At 39.7% G+C, this 15,901-nt stretch overlaps 2 long non-coding RNA genes across 2 annotated transcripts in view; both read left to right on the top strand.

Moving 5' to 3' along the window:
- Positions 1 to 3,181, top strand: part of LOC116591287 — a 35,542-nt gene extending 32,361 nt beyond the window's left edge. Inside the window, exon 3 of the long non-coding RNA XR_004285933.1 lies at positions 3,099 to 3,181. This is a non-coding gene — a long non-coding RNA (uncharacterized LOC116591287). The remainder of the gene's footprint in view (positions 1 to 3,098) is intronic.
- The window catches only part of LOC116591288, a 76,463-nt gene that overhangs the window by 37,459 nt on the left and 23,103 nt on the right, over positions 1 to 15,901 (top strand). The gene's annotated exons all lie outside the window — the stretch shown is intronic.

Consider the following 15,901-nt stretch of genomic DNA (forward strand, 5'->3'; position numbering starts at 1 on the left):
AGCAGCACCATATTATACTTTTAAGAGTCTGTTGGCTTCACATATGAAAGACAAGTTGGTTTTCATTTAATATGATCTACTAGGACCATGACCTACTGTCCCTTTTCACTCTGTATAATTTGGGTATTTACTTTGAAGAATGGAAATAGGAGGCCACACTTTTTTCTTCTCTGTAGAAAATTTTGCCTTTTATGGTTTGAAGGTGTGTGAAGAGGAGAGTGTTTTAGATATCATCCATGAAGGATGAATCAAAGTAGTGGTTTTTTTTTGATACATGATACACTTAGGTGAGCTCTTCTTCCACCTTCCAGCACCCCATTTGCTACCTGCAAACAGTGAAACCCCCAGGTGTCTCTCTCTGGGGCAGCTTCTGTTCCTCCCCACTTGCTCTGCTGTGCCCCAGCCTCTACTGCTTATTGGTAGGGAGTGCCCTTGCCAGGACTCTGCCTACCACTGCCCATGCAAATTTCTAACACATTCAACTTTGTTTCTTTTTTTTTTTTAAGTTTTTTTTATTCATTTATTTGTTGGAGAGAGACACAGAGAGAGAGGGAACACAAACGGGGAGTGGGAGAAGGAGAAGCAGGCTTCCTGCCAAGCAGGAAGCCGGATATGGGCCTTGATCTGGGATCATGACCTGAGCCAAAGGCAGATGCTTAACAACTGAGCCACCCAGGTGTCCAACTTTGTTTCTTTTTTTTTTTTGTAAGTTTCTGGCAAAGGCATTTTGTAAATGTACATAGTTAAGGAAATAAGGGGTCAGTGGGGAAGAGTATTTTGTCTTCCTCCAGATGCATTCCAGTTTCAGGGAAATGGATATTCTTACACTGTTAGCAGAAGTGCAAGGTATTACAGTGGTTTTGGACAACCATTTAAAAATACATTAAAAGCTTTAAAAATGTAAATGCTCAAATTGTACACGCATCATGGTGAGCACTGAGTAATATATAGATTTGTTGAATCACTGTATTGTACACTTGAGACTAATGTAACACTGTATGTTAGTAATACTGGAATTAAAATAAAAAACTTAATTAAAAAAAATGTAGGGATTGGGGCGCCTGGGTGGCTCAGTGGGTTAAGCCTCTGCCTTTGACTCAGGTCATGATCTCGGTGTCCTGGGATCCAGCCCCCTATGGGGCTCTCTGCTCAGCAGGGAGCCTGCTTCCCCCCTCTCTCTCTGCCTGCCTCTCTGCCTACTTGTGATTTCTCTCCATCAAATAAAATAAATAAAATCTTAAAAAAAAAAATGTAGGGACGCCTGGGTGGCTCAGTTGGTCAAGCGTCTGCTTTCAGCTTGGGTCATGATCTCAGGGTCCTGGGATTGAGCTCTGCAGCAGGATTCCTGGGGAATAGGGAGCTTCTCCCTGTTCTTCTTCCCTACTTCTCCCTCTCCCTGCTGTTCTACCTGCTTGTACTTGCTCACTCTCTCTCTCTCTCTCTGACCAATAAATAAATAAATAAAATCATTTTTTTTAAAATGTAAATATTCTTTTTGATCCCAGTAATTCTACTTTTAGGAACATACCTTAAGAAAATTATCTTGGACATATGGAAATAATTTTGTTTTGGGTTGATGACTTTTTGCAACGAAAGTTGGGAATAGTCTAAATGACTAACAGAAATACTGATTAAATGCTAATATTCCCAGATAGCAAAGTATCATAAAGCCATTAAGATAATATAATGAGCACATGTGTTATATGCAACTAATGAATCACTGAACTCTACCTATGAAACTAATATTACACTATATGTTAATTAAATGAATTTAAATAAAATAAAAATTTTTAAAAATACTAGTTTTAGAACCTAATCCTTAAAAAATGCAATAGATAAATATATAAAATATTAATTAGTAGAAAAAGATAATCAAACCTGCAAACACAGCATTATGTGAAATTTATTTAAATTTGAAAGGGATATATGTGTATTTATATTTAGATAGAAGTATATATTTATGTTTTTGTACCAAGAGAAATATATGTATCTTATGTATATAATTGAATGCCAAATGCTGTTTTTTAATATCTAAAATTTTTAGATGTTAAAATAAATTTAGGTATCACCATCCAGTGAAACTCTATACAGTCAAATGTATATCCATGCAAATAGATGTTGATTAGCATGGAAATATCTTCAACATATATTAAAAGAGAAAATACAGTTGAATGGATTAGAATGATTTCATTTTATGAAATAATGTGTATACATATTTATGCATGGTTTATATACCTGTAGTTTGACAGAGGGAAACGAGAAATGTATGCTTCTGATTTTTAACAATTTAAGAGAGGTATATATAGGAAAATATTCATAGCTGTTATCTCTAAGTAGTGAGATTATGGGTGATTTTCTCTTTCCTTTGTGTATTTCTGGACTTTATATATTTTCTTACGCACTGATTCCTTTTGTGTTATCAGAGACATAAAAATGATTTATTATAAAATATAATATCTGCACAGTAGTGGAGAGCTTCCCAGTTATATCTGTCCTGAGCCAGAGAGGAAATGTAACTATGGTGAAGCTATGTTCCTTCCCACCATTTTCTGTGTGATATTTCAGTTCGGAATATTTTCAGCTACAAGTAACAAAAACCTAACAGTTAAAGACTGTGACAATGTTTGTCTACCCATTATGCCTATGGGTGGGCAGTTTCAGGATTGGACTGGCAGTTCAGCTATTACCAACTTCCTTTCTTTCCGTTCTGTGATCCTGAGAGTATTGGTTTTTTTATCTACATTCGTGTCCTCAGGTGGTTTTAAGAGCCAGTCTCTAAGTTTTCCAGTGGAGGCACAAGGAAGAAGAACGAGACCACATTGGCTTGTCTGCAGAGCTAGTGTTTCTGGGGCAGAGAAGAGGGGGCTTGGGAGTAGTGTTGAATAAGCCAGGCAGAAATGTCGGCCGTAGATGAGAAAGGGCTGTTCGGTTGTTGAGACATATCATAGGCTGATTATTATTTATCTCATTATAGCTTTCTCAGTCTTACACTTCTCTAAGGAAAGTAAGTAAAGTTTTAGTAAATATAATTCTCTAAGATGCCGGCATTGAGTTGTTGGTTTTTTAGGCAGCGTAAGTTTTCCTTTCTTTGTGTTTAGGGGAGTTTGGAGTATGCTGTGCAGAAGACAACTGAAATTGAGTTGAGTTTTCAAACATTCACCACCTTTATCTCATATAAGCATGTGAGATAGGTATGTATGGTTAATAACTAAGTATGAAACTATTCTGCAAATTTTACATATGGTAACACTAAGGGCCATAGAAACTAAACGGTAAGACAAATGGTCATAAATCAGGACATTTTTACAGGATAATTAACGATGAGCTAGACACAGCACATTGGGTCCTTAGTACTTACTACAAATCAGATACGATAGACCTATTGAGTCTGATTCCACTTTGATTACCAGTCTAATGGCAAAAGAACATTTTTTTTTTTTTAAGATTTTATTTACTTATTTGAGAGAGAGCAAGAGAGACTGAGAGAGGACATGAGCTGGGGCTGGGGGCCAGAAGGAGATGCAGACTGCTGGCTGAGCAGGGAGCCCAATCCAGGGCTCCATCCTGGGGCCCTGGGATCATGACTGAGCGGAAGGCAGACACTTAATCAACTGAGTCCCCCAGGCGCCCCAAAAAAGTATTTTAAAAATAAAAGACACACAGTCTGCAACACATTTGGGGGATCTAAGAATTTCATTTCATTGTGGTCATAGCCACTTCAACCCCCACCTTTCTCTGGTGTCAGTGTTGCTTTGAGTTAAGCAATTTTGCCATATTCTCCCATCTGTAAAATAGGCATTACTTTATATACTGCCTGCCTTGCTAATGTTATTTGAATTAAGTTGGTGATGTGCATAAAGGGCTCAAAATGAAAAGTTCTAGGCATTAATATTTGTTCTTCTAATGGTGTATTTAGTGTGCAGTGACTATTCCAACAAAACAAAACAAAGGAAAAAACCCTAATAAGTGTTGAAATTCCCTATAGTAGGTAGCTAGTGATGTTACTGGCTAAGTGGTTATGAGTCATTTTAGTATTCTCCCAGGTGTAATTCTCATAGAAAATAAAAATTAAGTGAGTTTCACTTAGAAATTGGATTTAGAGTTTAATTGACCTACAGGCTTTGAATATTCAAATAGCAAAATTTTACATCATGTGAGTGCCACATTTGCTGTATTACTCAGTTCGTGCTAGGTTAATATTCCTCCTTACTTTTCCCTGTCATATCCTACAGGTAACCACTGTTGAATGAATGAATTATACTCCATCATATATATTACTTCATTTTCAACTAAAATGCTACCTCAGCATCTATGAGCTATCTCTCTGCACAGTATAAATCTTTTTATCATGCCAGTCTGCATTAAAACTTATCCCAGTGATACCTCCTTTACTTTCTTTGGAAATCCTAATGAAAACGTGTTAATATAACAAACATAATACAACCCTTTATGTGTATGTTTACATAATACTTAATGCCATCTTCAAAACATTTTTCAAATCTGTTCATTTGATCTTCATTTGTGCGTGTATTTCTCCTATTAAAAATACCTGAATCATATATATTTATAGCATTTTTCCTTGCCGAATGAAAAAAATTCTACAGTCAATTCATGATTTGTAAAGTCTTCAGAAAAACACAATATTTTCATAATATTGACTTATGCTGAGAGGCAGGCACTAAGTGGTTGACCCAAGCCTTCCTCTTTTGGGAGAGCCCAAGCATAGAAACTGAGTGAAGTTTTGGTTTGCTGACACTGAGCTTGGCATGAACAGCTACTGCTTGGGCCTAAAATGGTTATTTTAACATGACTTCTGGGTGAACAGGTGACTCTAGAATAAATTCTACATCTCCCAGTTCCATGTTGCTAAGTATGTGACTAAATGCTGGCAAATAAATAAATTCTGGACTCGGTTAAGAGTCAAAGATGCTGGATGCATTTAATTTAGAGAAAACGCCCGTAAATTTTCCAACCTCCAGTGAGAGAGTGTGGCCAAATGGAAGAACTAGATGATTGTGGTAGCTATAAAGGAATCTCTGATCCTGATAATTTTTAAAATAAGGAGAGCCAATATAAAATATGAAAATTGATTATGAAGATTTTATAAAACATTTGTATCACTTATTATATACATATTCTTCTAAACAGTTTCTATAATTTACACAAGTGTACATCAATTCTGAATGCCTTCTCTGCCTTTTTCTCAACCTTGTCTGTATGGAAACTCTTCCCCCTCCTCGAGGATCTCACTCCAGTTTCTCTCTGTCATGAAACTCCTGAACCCTCACTCTGCCCCTTTTCTGAAGGCAGTTGACTAGAGGGAGTTTGGAAATTTGTGGCTCTCATAGACATTTCTAGTCAAGACAGAAATCAGTGCAAGGTGCCAATAGTCAGATGGGTTGTTACCAACAGTTCTCTCTTTAGAGAAGTCACCTACTGACTTTGCGGTCTGTGGCCGGCACACATCAGTGTTGATTCTTTGACGTTTGTCCTTAAAAAGGTGAGGAAAACATCCCTAGCACAGTACTCAGAACAGTTGGGAAAAGCGGAAAATATGACCCTGCTCTTCATAGTTTCCTTGAGAATTTTTAGTAGTTTTATTGTGCCACTTTAGTGCTTTGGCTTTGACCTCTTTGTATCCCAAGGTCAGATCAGCTTTGCTCACAGGTATTGATTAAGCCTTCAGACCATCTAGAGACTGGTCTTCAGGACATGCACCCACACCTGCATCTTTGTTTCTTCGCTTTGCAGGGGCTAGGGGTTCCTTTTCAAACCTGAGTTTCAAAAGATGGTAGCTAGAATTGTTGCTGCAGGCTTTGCATTGGAGCAGTGTCCTAATACAGGTGAAAAGCATGTATTGATTACCAAAAGAAAGTTAAAATAAAAGCAATTTTTCTCCCCATTTCGGCACACTGCAGCTTTTGGCCTATCCACTCGTAGCTAAAAAAGCATTCTTTCCTGATAATCAAGCTTCAGCTGTCTGAATTTCAGGCCGAGCCTCTCCTCCTGAGCTCTGCTGAAGAGCTGCTTTAATTAACCATTATACCACAGATGTTATTGATTTTTTTTTTTTTTCAAATCTGGTTGAAACATCATTGTGCTGGATCATGGCCAAAACTAAGGCCTGAATTTGTGTGTGTGCGCTGCTTTTACTCCTTCTGCATACCTTATTAGTCTCCATGTCTGTTAAGTGCAATCCGTAGTATTAACTCAGAAAATATAGAATTGATTTTTAGCCTAGCAGCTGTGATCTAAGGGCTCCTAATTTGAAATCTGAAAACCTTAGTTGCTGAGGAAGTCTTTCTGCTGTTACTCTACACTTCCCTTGAAGTAAGCTTTTTATTCTTTAATTTAAAAAAGAAATCTCCCTCTGCCTTTTACTCCTTTCTTGTTTCTTTCACACACATTTGGAAGTGTCACAGGAACATGACCCATTCTCTGCATTTTGGACATGTCTGTGGTGAAATGTCCCTGCCCTTTACTCTTGCCGCTCCAGAATGCGTGGACCATATGAAATTTTGAAATTGAAGTGTCTCAGCACTCTCTGTAGTTCCAAGAAAATTTGGAAGAAGTTGGGCAACATCCACTTTGAGAAATGGCAGGAGATCAGAAACAATGCGGCACCTGCATTCCTTTTGCAGTCCCAGTCCCAGTGATGATAAACTCAAGGACCAATCACAGTAGGTTCCTCAATTCTGATAAGGTTTCTCTGAGTTTAGTGATATGTTCTTTAAGCATAATTTGAAGCTTTTAAAATATTGTAATGGCAGCTCTTGACCTTTAAAAAAAAAAATCACATGGAGCAAGAGGTGGTGAAAAATGTTTATTTACTCTGCATTAGTGGCTAAACTCCTGTACCCTTCTAGAACTGGTAGTTCTTTTATACTGGGGAACTCACGCATGTCACCCCTATTCTTCCAACCCGAACCAGACAGGCCCACTTGAGCTTTAGAAACAATGGCCCGCAGTCGGTCCTATGCCTCAGTGAGAAACAACAATGCAGGCCTCTTGACGGACGCTGGTGTTGCGAGTGGAATCTTGCAGTTCAACATGTCTGCTGAACAGAAGTTGGAAAAAGAAAAGATCATCTTGTAAACAATTAATTAATGTTTGTCATGAATTATCATTTTTACTTCCTTCTCAAGAGGCTCAAAGGGAATAAAAAGGCATTTTTGCAGGTGGTGGCATTCAAAGTAAGGGCAATCAAAGGTTTGAGAGCTGAGGCACAGCACTCTGAGTCTCTAAGGGTGAATGGTGCCAGGATTAGAGCACAGCGGGGGGCTGAGGGCTTCAGGTGTGAAGCTTAATGTTTGTGATCAGCAAAAAAAGTCTTGAATTTATCTAAACTGCTCTTCTGCTAACAGTACTTCTAGCACATAAATGTTCTGAAACTGACAAGTGTTCTCATTGCTCTTCTAATGCAAACATGATCTGCATTTGAAAGATTCATCCCTTTTGCCTAATTTAGAATGTGCATCACAAAGAGCGTTAGATGATGACCCCACAAAGAGATAACACACACACACACACACACACACACACACACACACACACTTCAGATGTGCATGCCTCATGTGAATACACACTTGCAAACCGCCTCTTTCTTACCTGGATCTTCTCTGAAGCTCCCAGCAAGGATCCTGCAGGATTTTTTGTGGATTCCTAAACCAGATGTTGAAAACTAGGAGACTCAGTAGCCTTCTGACCAGTGAGTTTCTGTGAATGCTCTACAGGAATAATTCCTTTTCATTTGGTTTGGATAATTGCCTAGAATTTATCATGCTGCATTTTAATTTGCAGTCCCTCTCCTGCCTTCTCCCCAACCCCTTCTATCAGGAGCAAGACATAGAAGGGTATCCAATATGTAGAAATTTTAAACATGCACACACATAGACACAAAACCAATGATACTAAAATTTCCTAAAGAATTCTAAGGAATATTGGCAACCCCCAGAACCGGTTACCAAGGCAGGCATTGTTGACGGTTAGAAGGTTGCTAATGTCCATGCAAATCTGATTGCTTAATGAATCCTTTCTATAAGTGCCATGGAAGTCTAACTAAATAACCATTTCTCCATATATATATCATAGATAGATGCCACCTACTGGAAGAGCTCCAAAAAGAAATACTAAGTGAAACGTTGATAAGACAGGACTTAGTGAAAATCAGTCATAAGGAAAACTTGGAAGGACCAAGATGGATTTGAGATTCTTGAGTTAATTTTAACTCAATGGCAAAATTCTTTGCCATCCCCTTGGTACTCACCCATTTTCTTTTCTGCCTTTGTATTTTGTATTGCTTTTAGTATTCACTTACAATAGTCTGATAAACACAAGTTCTTGGGGCATCAGGTCTCCTCTTTCTTACTGGAGGCACTGAGATGTCTAAGATGACAAAGGGAAATGTAGGCATATGCTTGCCTCGGCTCCTCTGGAGCTAATAAAGCCTAGTGTCACCCTGAGCTTTGTGGCCACCATCCTAGACCGTGTCATGGTGTTTTCCCTTGAATCCAAGCATGTGATAGAAACCTGTGGGTTAAATTTAGGGAAAGGTCCCTAGAAACTATAGTAAAATTTGGGCAGAAAGGGCCAATCTGGAATATCATCAAGTAAGAGACATGAAAGGAGTTTAAGAAGGTTTAGAAGATAAAGGGACCTAGAAAGAAAAAAAAAACACCACAACGTCTGAGACAGAATGGAGGTGAAGGAGCCCCTTTCCTGAAATTTCTGGCAACATCTGGTTTAAGTTAGTTTTGAAGAGTGAATAAAATGACTTACCAGAAAAAGTAAATTAATTTATCATAATTATCACAGTTACTCAAACTCAGAAGTCTATCAAAGTATTGAGTTCGGCTCCATACTTTTTGTAAAGATGTTAAAATACCATTAAAAGCCTAATGGCACCTGCTTCAGAATCACATATAAAAATTGTACAAGTAGAAATGCCTGGCTGGGGCACCTGGGTGGCTCAGTGGGTTAAGCCTCTGCCTTCAGCTCAGGTCATGATCTCAGGGTTCTGGGATGGAGCCCCACATCGGGCTCTCTGCTCAGCAGGGAGCTTGCTTCCCCCCTCTCTCTACTGCCTCTCTGCCTACTTGTGATCTTGCTCTCTGTCAAATAAATAAATAAAATCTTAAAACACACACACACACACACACACACACACACACACACACACACACAAACTGCCTGGCTGCCTTGGACAATGCAACTCTTGAGTCAGTGTGCAATTCCTGATCTCAGGGTTGTGAGCTCCAGCCCTGCATTGGGCACAGAGTTTAAGAAAATTGTGCAAAGAAACTAGAAATGGTTGTGCTTAAACTGAAAAGGAAGAGAGTTCATGACCCCTAGTACCTGGTATGGAAAGGAACACCTCAAACTGACAGGTCTGTGGTTCTGCTTGGTGGCCTGGCCCATGCCCACAGTGTCTCTCTGAATCTATCCAATCTCCTCTAGCCCCTTGCTGAACGATGCTCTGGATGTGTCACTATCTCCAACACCAATAATGTGGGGAGAGGAGGCCCGCCTTTATTCCATGCTTGCCTCATGTGAGGCTTGATGTCACACGCTGCTGTTCATTGTGGCAGCTTTGTGTTGAGATGGCACTCACTAGGGCTTGGTTGGAGGGGGTGGTGCAGCTGAAAAAGGGAAAAATTTAAAACCTGTGTGGCTTTTTATTGGTATTGGATCAAGTAGTCCAGATCTAACTGGAAAATGTTTTAGTGTAGGATGTTTTTACAAAATTAAGAGCATTTAGCTTTAAAATAAATGACATTGACAATCCAACCGTAGGAAAAAAATGTGCAAAGAATTATCAGTCTAATTCCCTCTCCCTGCCAGGAATGACAGAAATAGATGGCATTAGTTTCTCATATTCTTTTTTTTTTTTTTCCTCAAAGTACACAAATAGATCCCCCCCAGGTGTTTAGGGCCAAGTTGTGCTAACCCAGAGCAACGTAGTTTGAAAGAATGTTCCTAGGAATATATCTACTTTCCTCTGTAGCAGGAAAACAAGGTTTTTGAAATAAAGTCTTCCTTTAAATTGCTAATAAATGCCACCCCCAACCACCCAAGAATGAGTTGATGATGAAAGAATTAAAAATTACCACTTGAATGGCTCTCCTGGTTGGATCCGTCTTTTCCAAAGGGATTGACCTTTCTAGGACTTTTGTCTTCCTGAGAGGTCCCACCTACCCTGTTACTATTTTAAGGAGATCTGTGAAAGGCTCCTTCTTCTGCTTCCCTACCCCCACCCCCATTATGCCACCACTGTGTACTAGTGCTTGAAATTAATCAAGGGCCCCTTCTGGGAAAGAGATTCCTCTTTAAGAGAAACGGAACTGGACACTTCTCTGCCTTCCCGCGTCCTCTCGCCTTGCCAGGACCTGCTCCCCAAACCTCCCCCAGACAAAGCCTCAGAATTCTGGGGGAAGCTGCTAGAAGCCTCAGACCTGTCTTTGCCAGACAGCTGCTGTTTGAACCCAGCTCTGACCGTAAAATCAAAAGTGGGTCCGAGGGAAGCGGTAAACACTGTGCAATGAGCCTTTTGAAGGCAGCTGATGCCTCATTTGGGGTGACATGTTGTGGCTGATGAGTGTGGATGATGTGGGGTTTTCGATAAGTGCCTCATCAGTATCCTCATCATGCCCGTGTTGCTCCGCCGCGGCGTGTGCCCTGACTTGATTGTAATTGCCCGAATCTGCTCCCGCTGCTCAGGCGCGCACAGTAATATGCAATAAAACAGCAAGAAGTGAATGTTAACCATCTGAGTTCTGACACGGCGGCTCTGCAGTTCAAGATCTCCATTAAGGACCAAAAAAAAAAAAAAAAAAAAAAAGGCCTGTAAGAAAAGAAGGAATCGAAAAATTCCCAGGGTCTGCTTCTGTGATCAAAGGGAAAGTCTAGAAATTAAGGTGTTTAGCTTTCCTAGTCCTCACAGGTAAAGCTCACAGATAGCTTGTTGGTGTTTGTACTTTAATTACCAGGTGCCCCTGTTTTGGGACATTCGCTTTATGAGTGGGCACTGTTGTTGCCTTTTTCCCAAGTGTCCACAAGGTCTATGCTCTTCAGGGCGTGAGAGCCCAGATCTGTCAGTGCTCAGGTATGCAGTGGGTTGTTTCAGATGCTGAATTCCTCAGACCCAGTTTTCAGCAACTAGAAGAGGCAAGACACCTGAAACAGTGCTTAATCAAATCGCCCATGGCTGAATGGCTTGGTTGTCCACATCATTTCCATGCAGAATGACCGAAGTTGTCCCATCTTGCTTCTATTGCCGCACACCAATGGAAGTGTGCTTTTCATCTCAGTACTTTTGAGATGAAACTCTGATAGTGTCCCAGGCAGTTGGGAAACCCAGTGCTTGGAAGGGTTAGATGAACCCCAGGACTGTGCATTTAGTCTTCAATTGTAAGAAAGACCGTCTGGAAAAGGAGACATTGGTCAAGTGTGTGTGGACTGAGCACCATTCCCTTCTCAGGTGAAGGGTGGGTGGTGGTGGTGGTGGTATTTATTTGTAAAGAAATAAGTAATTTTCATAGCTACGTTAAGTTAGATATCATTTTCAGTCTGAATTTTAGCATCGGTCTAATGATAAATATGCACACTTAAAAACATAATTGTCATATTATAAACCTTCTTTTCTTATCCTTTTCTTCTACCCTGGAATGAACAGCAATTGCTTATCATTTGGAAGGAAAAGCTACTATCCAACCTCTTGTCTACTTAGGAGCATTTGTTAAAGCGTCTCAAAGAAGATATCATATTCTTGGCAGTTCCCTGTTAATTGAGTCCTTTGGAAGCCAGTGACAGTGCTAACTTCAGAATGAGATTTTAATTACATATGGAAACCTTTACCATTGTTTTTCATTTTAAACACAGAAGGGTTTGCTTGAAAGCATTTTTTTTCTCCCCATTTCTAGTAGCAGTGTCTTTTCAGAACTTTACAAATACTGTTTGTTCGAAACTGTGGGTTTTTTCCTTGCTTTAAGAAGAAGAAAAAAAAAGCCTCACATCTGAAATTAATGAATTCAGCCCGCACTCTCACTTGCAAGCTCCTATACAGATGGAGTTTCATTAACTGTTTGAATATCTATCAGTAACTGCACAAGAGAAACAGTTCCTGCCCACATGGATAATTAATAGAGCACTTCACAGGAAAAGACCATCTCTTACTGAAACTACCTGGCCCTTGCTTAGCAGATCTGTCAGGTTTCACCTCTTCCCGCCTATGCCAGTCCTTCCCAAAAGTAGCCAGAAAGCTTCTCTTCTTTTGGAATGACTAACCGATCCCCTACAACTGCGGCAGCCCACCAGCTCTCACAAATGTTCCCTGTAGGTTCTACTTGGGTCTGCACAGAGAGAATGTAATTACCTTGCAGCGGTACCCTCAATAATGCTGTAGGAGGCAGCCTTTTCTCCCCGTGAAGGACATGCCCTAGCCTGCTGCTAGGCAGACCCTCTCTCTAATGATGGCCTTATCCATCTTTTATGCTAAGTATTCAATCTTGAACACTGAATTTTTGGTTCAGATTCATATGTAGGGTCATTGCATTCCAGCTTTTAAGCATCCCTTTTCCCCCTTCTTACCTTGCAAATTCAGGTAGAGAATTTCCATTTCTTGCCTGCCCAGGTGTGCAATGTTAGCAGCACTGCGCTTTCTCACAGCTGCTGCTGTTTATCCAAGGAGTGGCTGAATTTCAGAGGTGGGTGATTCCAGGATAGAGTTCTGGCTCTTCTAACTAGGCATTCTCTTGTAGTTTATAAAAGATATTCCCTTAACAGTTGACATACAAATAAAAGAGATTTAGGGTTTTTAAACTCTCAAAGACAGACACATTAGATGAGTTAGTTTTAAAACAAGGGTTTTTTTGTTTTTGTTTTTTGTTTGTTGTTTTTTTAGGGATGCCTAGGTGGCTCAGTCCTTAAGCATCTGCCTTCGGCTCAGGTCATGATCCCAGAGTGCTGTGATCGAGCCCCACATCAGGCTCTCTGCTCAGCAGGAAGACTGCTTTTCTCTCTCCCACCTGTGTTCTGTTTCTTGCTGTCTCTCTCCCTCTGTGTCAAATAAATAAATAAAAACAAAAGGGTTTTTTTTTAGATTTCATTTATTTATTTGAGAGAGAGAGGATGAGCACAAGTGGGTTGGGAGTGAGGCAGAGAGAGAAGCAGACTCTCCACCGAGCAGGGAGCCTGATGCGGGGCTCGATCCCAGGATTCTGGGATCATGACCTGAGCTGAAGGCAGACAGATGTTTAACTGACTGAGCCACCCAGGGGCCGCTAAAATAAGGTTTAAAAAATCTTAAAGAATAATTATTAGAGAAGCAAGAATGGAAAAATGAGTAAATATACCATTTCCAGTGAAAGTAAGAGTACTCTGAAGAAGGATACTACAGGGAAGAAAGTTAAAGCAGAAAACGTTATCAAATATATCAAATGTTACTTGGTACTAGCAATTTTCTTCACAGAAATTGATGTTTGTGTCATTTTTTTCAGAAGCTGATAAAGAATTTGCAAATAAGTGACTTATAGAATATTTTGGTGCAGAGGGGGTTTCTAAGGTTCTGTCCTCAACCAGTATCAATTGGTTAATATGATAGCCCAAAGAAATGGTAAATTGTAAAGAAACGACATAGAATTTTCTGGATGTAGAATATGAGCTTTAAAACGCTTATTCCTTCTAAGTATTGCATGTATGCATGTGCTTACATAGTGTGTGTGTGTGTGTGTGTGTGTGTGTGTGTTCACATAAATCGAAGGTAAGAGTTTGCAAGAGAGTTTGCTCCCAAAAGTAGTTTTCTGCTATGGCAATTAAGAAAAAATAGTGAAAGGAGGAAAGTGAGTTTTGAAATACAAAAACGCTTTTGTTAAATGGCAGGTTTAATCAGTAAGAAAGTGTAAGTCAGCTTTTAGATGGTGTGTCTCAGAGAACTTGATTGGATTCAGGCTGGTAAGTTCCGGCTGTGAATTCTGCATAAGTTGAAGGATGTGCAAAAACTGCAGCATCAACAGTTCATTTCAGAACTGTTCTAGGAAAAAAAAAAAAAAACAAAACAAACCTGCAGTAACATTTCAGCATTAATAGATGGGGTTGCCATGGGCACCAGAGAGAAGCTCAGGATCAGGACTGCTGTCTGAGGTTACTTGTGGGGGATGGGCACAAGCAGGAGGCACAGTATATGGGGTCTGGCTTCATCAGCTGAGCAGAGGTTTGTTCATTCCATGGGGCCTCAACAAATCCTGTGTACTGTTGGTCAATGGAAGAGAATGGCTCGATATGCTTGTAATATGCTTGTGAAGTGAGAAAAAACTGGTGCCCTTGAAGTTATAAAGAGAGAAACTGAGGTTCCTTGCCCAGGTAATGGGACAATCACTTGGTGATCTGATTCAGTTGCCTCGGTCTTGGTTCTGCTCCCAAATGTGGTAGCTTAGGGAAGTGGCTGGCCAGATGTCCTTCCTGATTGCAAGTTAGCTCAGGGTAGAATTAGCCCCCAGCTATAAATATGGACAGAATTCCATAAGCTTCCTCACGCTGGGCCAAAACCAGCAAAAAAGGGAAAGATTTAGATTGTTCCAGAGTCAAATCTGGAATTTGACTTTATTCAAGAAGAGGTTTAGGGGGCCTGAATAAATCACCCCTCCTGATGGTTGGGTCTTCCTGCCACAGCCTTGATTGACCCCAAATGGCCAGAAATAAATATATCCTCCGATTAGAACCACAACCCTGGGGTTGAAAAGAGCAGTTCAACTTACTGTATTCGATTACATAAACATACAGAAGGAGTTTTCTTGATTAATGGTAAATTCATAAGAGTCTTTTAGTATTAGCATCAGAAGGAAAGGGTCTTAAAGACAATAAAAATGGTGGTGGTTCTGTGTGCAGCAGAGAAAATGAGCAAATTTGGAAGTTGATGACTAAGACATTCCCATCTTTCCAAAACTTGGGTCAAAAGAAACTAATCAAGGATCTGATTTTTATTCCTTTCTTTTAGCCAATAAGGAGATTTTTTTTTAAAGAAGATGAAATCCATGGAATAAACCAGAAATGCGCCTTTAGACAGACAAAGGGAATGCAAAATTAAATTCTTGATGTGAAAGGGAAGGCACAATGAAGCCTTCTAGATGAGATACCTTTGGAGAAAATTTCAATTTCACTGTTTCTTTTCTTGCTTGCTTGCTTTATTTTTTTCACAGACATGCTCTGTGGAACACCTGAAAGCCTTTTTATTATTTCTTATTTTCTTTTTCTATTACTATGTGGTATACATTTATTTTTTTATCTCCTTTCCAGTATTGAGGCAGTTCCCATTTTTCTAGTTTTGTTTCTGACACCTAGCTGTGACCAACAATACCTTCCATTGAATCTTTTCTTTCACCTGCTCAGTTTTTCTTATTTCCCTCATCTCTCCTTTCTCTTCACCTCCTCGTTACCTCTTATTAACTCTTGGAGTTCCAGGCATAGTGTGACTCTAGTAAAGATATACTTCTCTCCCCTCCTCCCCCCGGCCTCCACGCCTAACCTGTTTTTCTCCATACACCCAAATTTCTATCCATGATTCTAATTAACTAGATTCATGGACTCAAGTCTTTTTAGCAAACAGGGAATTCTATTAATTTATTATATATTACATAGTTTTGTATTTTGTTTTGAGGGTGTTTGTAAAATACTGTTTTCCTTAGAAGAATAGAGCAAATTGTAGCCTGGGCATAGAACAGCTCCACAAAATATTGTATAACCTTGCTAAGACACTGACTTCCAATAATACTGAATTCTTATAATACTGGATTATGGTATGATTTGAAATTGACATGATGTCCTCTGTCATTTTTTTCATATGGTTTTTCTTATGGGAACGTGATGACTATACCATTGAATGTCACTTATATCAGGATAACAGATCTTT

The sequence above is a fragment of the Mustela erminea genome, chromosome 5 (assembly GCF_009829155.1).
Source record: "Mustela erminea isolate mMusErm1 chromosome 5, mMusErm1.Pri, whole genome shotgun sequence".
Taxonomy (NCBI): Eukaryota; Metazoa; Chordata; class Mammalia; order Carnivora; family Mustelidae; genus Mustela; species Mustela erminea.